Here is an 8478-nt window from a genome sequence, read left to right on the forward strand (position 1 = left end):
TAGTCAATCAGTCGTTTATATACTAAGAAAACAGACGAGGGAATACGGAGCAGTCTTCTTTGGTTTTTCTTACATTTTTTTTTTAAATAGGCATATGTTTGTTTATTCACAATTTTTATCTCTATTTGCTTGTTTTAGCATTTTGTTTTTGTCACTTTTCACACACGAACATCCGATTCCAAGCGCCTCAGTGGCGTGGTCGGTATGGTGTTGGCGTGCCACCTCGTTGCCCGCGAGTTCGATTCTTGGGCATTCCACTGAGGGGTGAGAGATGTGTATTTCTGGTGATAGAAGTTCACTCTCGGCGTGAATCGGAAGTCACGTAAAGCCGTTGGTCCCGTTGCTGAATAACCACTGGTTCCATGCAACATCAAAACACCATGCAAACAAAAACATCCAATTCCGTGGAAACTGTCTCGTGAAGTTTAGTTAATTTCTTTTCATAAGGATTGTGAATGTTAACACATTCTGAATGGTAACAATGCTAATGATACCACAAGAGACAATACTATAATCTTTCAGCTCGTTAGGAGAAGAAAAATATCGTCATGGAAAGGGCGAGGTTGCGAACTACGTCCTCATAAAAATCATAATGGATGCCTGAGAAGTAACATTACCTTTGGAATGTGAAGTCACATGACCCAGAAGTGACTTTGATGTAGAAGTTTGCAGCTTTCATGATGAAACTGCGACATGAAAAAAAAACTATCTGTCGATATACAAGACGTGAATCTTTTTAATGGTAAATAAGGATAACGCATCATTCTGAGGTTCAAACATCATTTGACTCATTATTGATAAGCATTGGTCGTAAAGGAAGAGGCGATGTATATTGGTCGTGTCCCTTAAGTAGGGGTCATGCCAGAGAAAAAAAAAAAAAACACGACAAAATATAATGCTCACGAATGAGTCAAAGTAAAAAAAAATGTGCAATGGAAGCACATATAATGAGATGCAGATAAGAATGACAAGTTAATAAACAAAAAACAGAGATATTCAACTAGAATTTGAGAGATATGAATGTTATTAACATACTTGGAAAAAAAAACATTAGCTCACACTTATATGATCCAAAGCACCTTCTCGAATGTCTGAGGGTCTTCTTAACACAATCCCTCCCTGCTATACGTATAGCTCCTTCGGGGCTTTGAAAAATGACCAGTCCTTTTAGAGTTTTTTCTTTCCACAAAATCCTCCCCCAAAGAAGCTTAGAGCGGTTTATTAAAGCATCGCTTTGACTTCGAGGAAGCGGCCCTGCGTCGTGATACTTTGCTTTTCTTAGAAATATCCTAAGGTATCTCTGTCAATGTCTCTCTTTTTCTCATATATTTCTTTCCTTCTTGCAACACCACCGAAGGTACAGTTTAGTCAGTTCCCTTTATAATTATTACATTTTATGTATTTTGCTCAGAAAGGGAAAAAGAAAACAAAGTGAAGAAGTAGAAAGCCGTAAAAGCTAAGATGATAATGAATGGAATTTAAAATGACAGCGTGTATCCAAATTATCCTTTGCTATTGGCATTAATGTTTATCTCACCTTCTTACTCTCCCTTGATGTTCACAGCCTTCACTTCTGTTATTTTCTTTTCGTCTAGTCTTCTCTCTTTTTCGTTTCTTATCAAGCATTTCTTGTAGGTCTCTGTATCTTTCGTAAATCCTTCCTTGGTACCTTTTCGTTTCTCGTTCGAAAGTTTCTCAGTTTTTGTGTTTTTAAGCATCATTTGTCTTTCTGGGAACAGATTTTAAGGCTGCACTCTGTGTGGGTAACACTACCAATTTCATAAATAGAAGTATGACTGCATTCATTATAGTTGCCATAGAAACAATTGCAAGGGAGTGTGACGAACCTTTATTCAGTTTCAGATCCAGTACAGAAGTGAAGATAGCTGACATCTCCGGTAACTCCAGTGCACTTTCTTTAGGAAGGGGTATTCTTAGGTATTCTTCGTAGTTGAACTTCATTCCTTGCAGCCCCCACCCCTCCGACAACCCCCTTCCCCCGCCTTCTTTGGTTATGTCCAGCTTGCCTGGGCTATATAAGGGCGTTAAGTTATTCGCCCTGTGACACTGGTGCTTTAGAAAATCTCCAATAATCAGTTACTTATGTGATTGGTTTTTCAGGGTTCACGGGAGTCTGTATGCCAAAGGCGTCCATCCATTATTGGTGATCTTCCTTACAAATGGGGTTGAAAAATAATTGTATGGACTTTTTGTTTTTTCATAAAGTTACTTTCTTAAAAACCACATATTAAAAAAAAAGTAGCTTTTTATTACTACAGCACCACACGCTCTTGTGGTTTCTGTTAAACTGGAGAGGTATCCTCTGTCAGTCCAATTAACATATAACAGAGACCATCATATGCAGTTCATTTCCGTAAAAAGGGACAGAGCTGTTAAGAGTCTTGCTTTACTTTTCTGGGTAAGCACCAGCGGCGTTTTCTCGGGGCATCATTTGAACCAGAGAGAAGAGAAGGAATCAACGGAAAAGAATGGACTTGCTACCGCTAGGCTTCTGAGTCTGGTTCTTGTAGAACCCGCACATTAATTTGTATCATGTGTAGATAACTTTAAACACGCAGATAGCTTTAAATCATACGTAAAACGAACTAGCTTTAAATCATACGTAAACGAACTCTAAATCATAAGCAGATAGGTTAAAATCATACATAGATAACTAAATTTAAGTCATACTTAAACAGTATTAAATCATACGTAAACAACTTTCAAGCAAACGTAGATAACTTTAAATGACACACAGATAGCTTAAATAACTTTAAATCTTACGTCTTCAAATCATAAGATCACTTTAAATCATAACTAGATAACTTTTAAATTATTCGTCGTGTGTTGACTATTCGTTGGCTGCATTGCACAAGGCAAGTCTTTTCAATGCTTCCTCACATCTAGTGTCGACAGCGTGATGAGCCGTAACGTATTTTGAACGTTATTCGACCTTTAACATACAGTCATTGGGATCGAATAATACACGCCCGTTATTAGTCATCCAGCTTTCTTTAGTGTTTTTTTACAAGTTTCTAAGTTCTATATTTGGTAAATTATAATAAACTGAATTGCTATTGCTCACTCTGTTCATGATACAAATCATCCTCTTCTCTCTCTCTCTCTCTCTCTCTCTCTCTCTCTCTCGTCTCTTCTCATCTCTCTCATCCTCTCTCGTCCCTCGTCTCTCTCTCTCTCTCTCTCTCTCTCTCTCTCATATATAGAAGTTATCAGTCCTTGGATGATTTCTTGTATCACGGAGGTCTAAATACCTCTTGAACAAATTATATGCATATACACATATGCATACATGCATACATATATATGTATTTATATATGTGTGTGTGTACATGTATATATTATATATGTGTATAAAATGTTTATTTATGAGATATATATATACATTTGTATATTATATATATGTGTATGTATTATATATAATCTATTATTATATATAATAATATTATACTATATATATATATATATATTATATATATAATATAATATATATATAATATATATATATTGCTGTGTGTGTGTGTGTGTGTGGTTGTTTATCTATATACTATATAAATATTATATAATATACTGAGTATATATCTATATATATTATATATATATATATTATATCTATATATATATATATATATATATATAGATCTGATTCCATCGGGATGGGACTCTTGTCTGTCTCTCATATGAAAACAAAGGGGGAATGAGTGAAACACTTCAAAGCATCGTAGTTCCTCATCAACTTCTCAATGACAATTTTAACTCAAAAAAGCGTAACCTACTGAGGCTACCTGTGCAGGCGTTTTTCAACGAAACATTATACAGTAATAATAATTCCTGTTGCTCCAAGAAACATAATAGTAATTCATATGAGAGCAAAGTGCATAACACTTTAACCGTCTCTTATTTCTACAATACGAGGGAATTGTTTGATGCGTTAATTGTCAATGTGTGAGTTTAAGACAACAAGAATTCAGGAAGGCTTATGAAAATAGGACCTGTTGCGAACATACAAGTACGCTTACTCAGAGAAGCTTATTTTGCCTCATTCTGTAAACGACAGATGATCTCTGGAACCTTCGTAAAAGTATATTATTAGCTAGTGGGGAAGGCAGGGGATTAACGTTAGAAATTCACGCAGTTTATTTATATTGCCAATTTCAACATTCAAATATTGTGCAAGGAACAAGTTATTTATTGAAAAATATAAGGAGAATATCGCGTGATAGAGGCAATTGTTCTCTGGTAGGTACTAGGATCACCTTGGTCGAGATGTGTGTGCAACGGACACGGCTTTTCGAATTATGATTCCATTTTTCGATTAGTGATTTGACAACCCAAAATTATTAACAAAGTTATCATCCCTACATAGAAATTTCTAGCTCAGTTTTCTATGAATTCAACGAACAGCTAGAAGAAAATAATAGAGGAACACGTCCGCCCCATGGAGGAAGGAAAGAGAGTGTCCCTCATTATTTACTACAAGAATCGGCGTACGAAGGACCTCCTGATGAAGAACAACCCCTCCCCACCGGTAGGAGACCCCCTGAAGCAGTCCAACGTCGTCTACCGATACGTATGCCCCGCCCAAGGATGCCCTGGGATTTACATCGGCATGACGACGATGCGCCTGTCATAAAGGATTTCCTGCCACGCCCAGGAGGGCGCCATTAGGCAGCACGCCCTTGTAGTACACCACAGAAACATCACGAGAGACGACATCGTCAGGAATATTAAGATCATCGGGAGAGCACCTGACCCACGACGTCTGCGTCTCCTAGAAGCGCTGCTCATCCTCGAAGAAAAGCCTCCCCTTAATACCACCCAAGAAGCGTTGCTGATACCGACGTGTGTGAGGAGGACCACACCCTTCCCCCCCAACGAAAGTACCAGCGCGCATGAAACGAATACCGGACATGAGAATAATACCAGCGGTGACGTCACTCAGGTAGAAGCCAATCAAGAGGCTCCCGGTGATACCCACCACCTGAGAAGGTCTGCAAGACTCGTCAACGCCCGCCGTATGAGTCACCTTCCCAGGAACCAATGAAAACCCGACCTGCCGGACAGGTGCTCTGACCGTACTCAAGAGCTCGCAACACCACGATAAAAGGAGATGGACTCGCCACGGGCAGTATTACGGGCTGCTCTGTGAGCAAGAGCCCGTGCTGGCACAAGGCCAGCTTAATCTTAAACAACAACAACACGGGCTGCTCTACGAGCAAGAGCCCGTACTGGCACAAGGCCAGCTTAATCTTAAACAACAACAACCACTGCAATTCAGTCCCTCAGCAGTTATCGCTTGATAATGTCCTGTCGATCAGGAGGAAACGTCGCGTGGGAGAGAGGGAGAGAGAGTGAGAGAGAGAGAGAGAGAGAGAGAGAGAGAGAGAATTGTATAAGTAATAATAAATCAAATGACTCAACCGAATTTTGCCATGCCCTTTGGTGCGTTGCTCGCCAGTCTAAGCAACAACAAGAAAGCCGTCATCAAAAAGATAGAGAAGACTCTTTACAAGATTAATAGTGCTGAAGCAGCAGTCATTTTTAACAAAACATGTCTACGAGATGGTTTCCTTCCGAAATATTATTATTATTATTATTATTATTATTATTATTATTATTATTATTATTATTATTATTAGGAAACGATTATATTCTCTCCCGTTTTCTGCAATTCCATATACGAATAAATATATCCTCTAACAAGGAACAAGTCATATGACAGCAAAAAATGCTCTTTTATCAATTTAATTTATAACCAGCAGTTGCAATTAATATCACTGTATGCTGGAAAGGGAGATTGATGTGCAGAGAAGAGAGAGAAAATAAAATTAAATCCATCAAGGTTTATCAAATAAACAAGGTTTTTAAATTAAATTATATTGATTAATTAAAAAGATACGGGGATGTCTAGAAATTTCGTCGTTCTCACTTGTAGTTCATATGTCTGCCGCAAGGTTCTGGTTGCGGTGCTTTGTAGTCCTTGGATTTGGGAGGGAAGAAAATGTGCAGAAAGAGTTTGGCGTTTATTTGCTAGTTGGAACTTACAGAGTATGGAGGTGCTCGATAAGACCAGTCATTTTAGAAGATTTATTATTGCTTGCCTGTATTTGAATTATAAGTAAGTGGACTTCCTTTTTTAATTTGCAGATTATTTTTATGGAAGATTAACGCAAAAGGCAAGAGTTCGTAGTAATTGAGGTTCAATAGTTTAATTTAGCTTTAAAAATCTGGTAAGGAGGCATGTATTTTCAACAAGGCTTGGGCAATCCCTTTTCCATTATTTCACCCGTGTTGCTTATTGTGTGGGCTCGTGTTTAATTGAGCAAGATTCCATTATTTATTGGAGACGTGGTCTAGTTGAAAATGTTTCCAAATGTAAAATGGAGGTAATTCGACCAAAACTGCTTTTTATACTGTTAACACTTAGATACAAAAAAATTTTGTAACGCCAGATAACTCTCATCAATCAATTTATCCTTGGAGGACACGTAACCAGGTGCCTTTCCCATAAATCCGCCACTGAATGTTAGTAAATTTTAGTTACTATGTTGTAATCTTGGTTAGTAAAGCATGGGTTATTAAAGATAAGACAACTAGATGGTAAAACCACTTCAGTAAACCAGCTGCCGTCGAGAACAAATATTGCAATGATTATTGTGTGAATGTATTACTTTGCTTATCATATTACTTATGGGGCCCTTAGTGGATTGTTTCAGAGGCTAAAAGTAGGAGCATTCAAGCAATGATAAAACGGTAGTATGGAAGCGTTTCGGTAATTCTTAGTGTTTCTTTGCTTATCATTACATACACCATTTTCTATAGTTTAACTAAAAGAATTATATCTTAATAAACGCCATCTTCGGCAGCCTTCTCCTTTAGGCTCATTTTAATTTAAAGCTTATTAGGATACTTTATCTCTTAAGTATTTGATTCAGTTTTAAGATTATAATACTGCAAAATACTTACAAATATCTAATTACCTTGATATTCTTGATATTGGAAGGATGCAGAAATTGTGTATTGCTATATTTTGGAGGTATTTCAGATACTACGTAACCTTTTAATGCTGCCCAGTATTTTTTTATGACAGTTAAGAGTTAGCCAATGAGATTTTTTCTTGATTTGTGACACGACTAATGAAATTATGTGCTTTGGCTAGTAGCCATATAAGAAAAGGTATTTTTTCGTACTTGGTTATAGGTTTATAAGTAACATTTACTTGCAAGTTTAGTAGGTTTTTTAATGTTGGCCAAGTTCTTTTTCCGTTTCTCGATAGGGCTGAGGATGGTATTGATTCCATAAATTTTTATGGCCGTGATCTCATTACTCATCCAGTTGGCTAAAAGCTGTTTTTTTTTTTTTTTTTTTCAATCTTCAGTTGTGATATAGCACTGACATACTCAGGTGGGAGTTGCTTGAAAACACAACAAAAGTAGGAAATATTAGAAAGTGAAGCAGTTGGTATTAATTATGGTTGAAATAACCTCATTTTATGAAATTCAAGTATTGTATCCGCTGATGCCAGACAGTAGACAGAGCTAACTTATGATGCTCATTGGCAGCACCACAGCATATTACACTTTCATACAATTTGGTGGTTTCTGGTAGTTGTGTGAAGGACAAACTTTACCATGGATTCATATTGGGTTTTGGATAGACATCTTTCCTATTCATTCTAGGAATTATTCAGAGATTGGTCCCCTCATTGCAGGAAGTTATTCCGTAGGATTGACTTTTATTTCCTCAATCTCTAGTTCTCTGTGAAGTTGGCTTCAAGACTTCCAGAACAGTGAAAGAATAAGGAGATGCTAAGTAACACCTCACTATAACGGATAGATATCCGTGAGTTTAACAAACAACTAAACTGGCTCATCAGTATGTGAAACTGTCGCTAAGCATGTAAATACGAAACAAAAAAACTTTAGTAAATGCCAAAACGTTCAGTATCAAGTAACGATACCGTATGTTTGCAATACATCTGCCTAGTTTGCCATGGCGTGTACCAGTAATCATGACGCCATCTATATATAGAAAAGATGCTTGGTGTAGTGACTTTATTTAGCAAACATATGGTGGAGCAATGTGTACATAAATCCAAAGATGCTTTTGTCTTACAGTAAAAGATTAAGGAGACCCAAGGATTCAAGTACTGATGTTAGAATTTTGTTTATCATGCTTCATTCACCTTTTTTTATCTTGGATCTAATTCATTCTTCCTTTCTCTAATAATCCTTTTAATTCTCCTCCACCCCCTCCCCCCGGCTCCCACCTCATATTCCTCTTCCAGTTAGGTTATGGAGAATGTAGTTTTTCCTCCCTAATTAGAGTTTCAAAGTCTGTGTGGATAAAGAAGGCCTCTCCTCACATCTTTATTATGAGTAGGAGTTAAGCATTTACCGCTCATTCAGTTGAGTTCCAATGGATCACCGTTTCAAACTTGTTTACGTTTTGACGCTGAAG

General features: G+C 37.3%; 1 long non-coding RNA gene across 1 annotated transcript in view; it reads left to right on the plus strand.

The window, feature by feature from the left end:
- Nucleotides 1-6015: 6015 nt before the first annotated feature.
- Nucleotides 6016-8478, plus strand: part of LOC135222193 (uncharacterized) — a 16044-nt gene continuing 13581 nt past the window's right edge. The window contains exon 1 of the long non-coding RNA XR_010316197.1: nt 6016-6136. This is a non-coding gene — a long non-coding RNA (uncharacterized LOC135222193). The remainder of the gene's footprint in view (nt 6137-8478) is intronic.

This window comes from Macrobrachium nipponense, chromosome 3 (genome assembly GCF_015104395.2).
Source record: "Macrobrachium nipponense isolate FS-2020 chromosome 3, ASM1510439v2, whole genome shotgun sequence".
NCBI classification, from domain to species: domain Eukaryota; kingdom Metazoa; phylum Arthropoda; class Malacostraca; order Decapoda; family Palaemonidae; genus Macrobrachium; species Macrobrachium nipponense.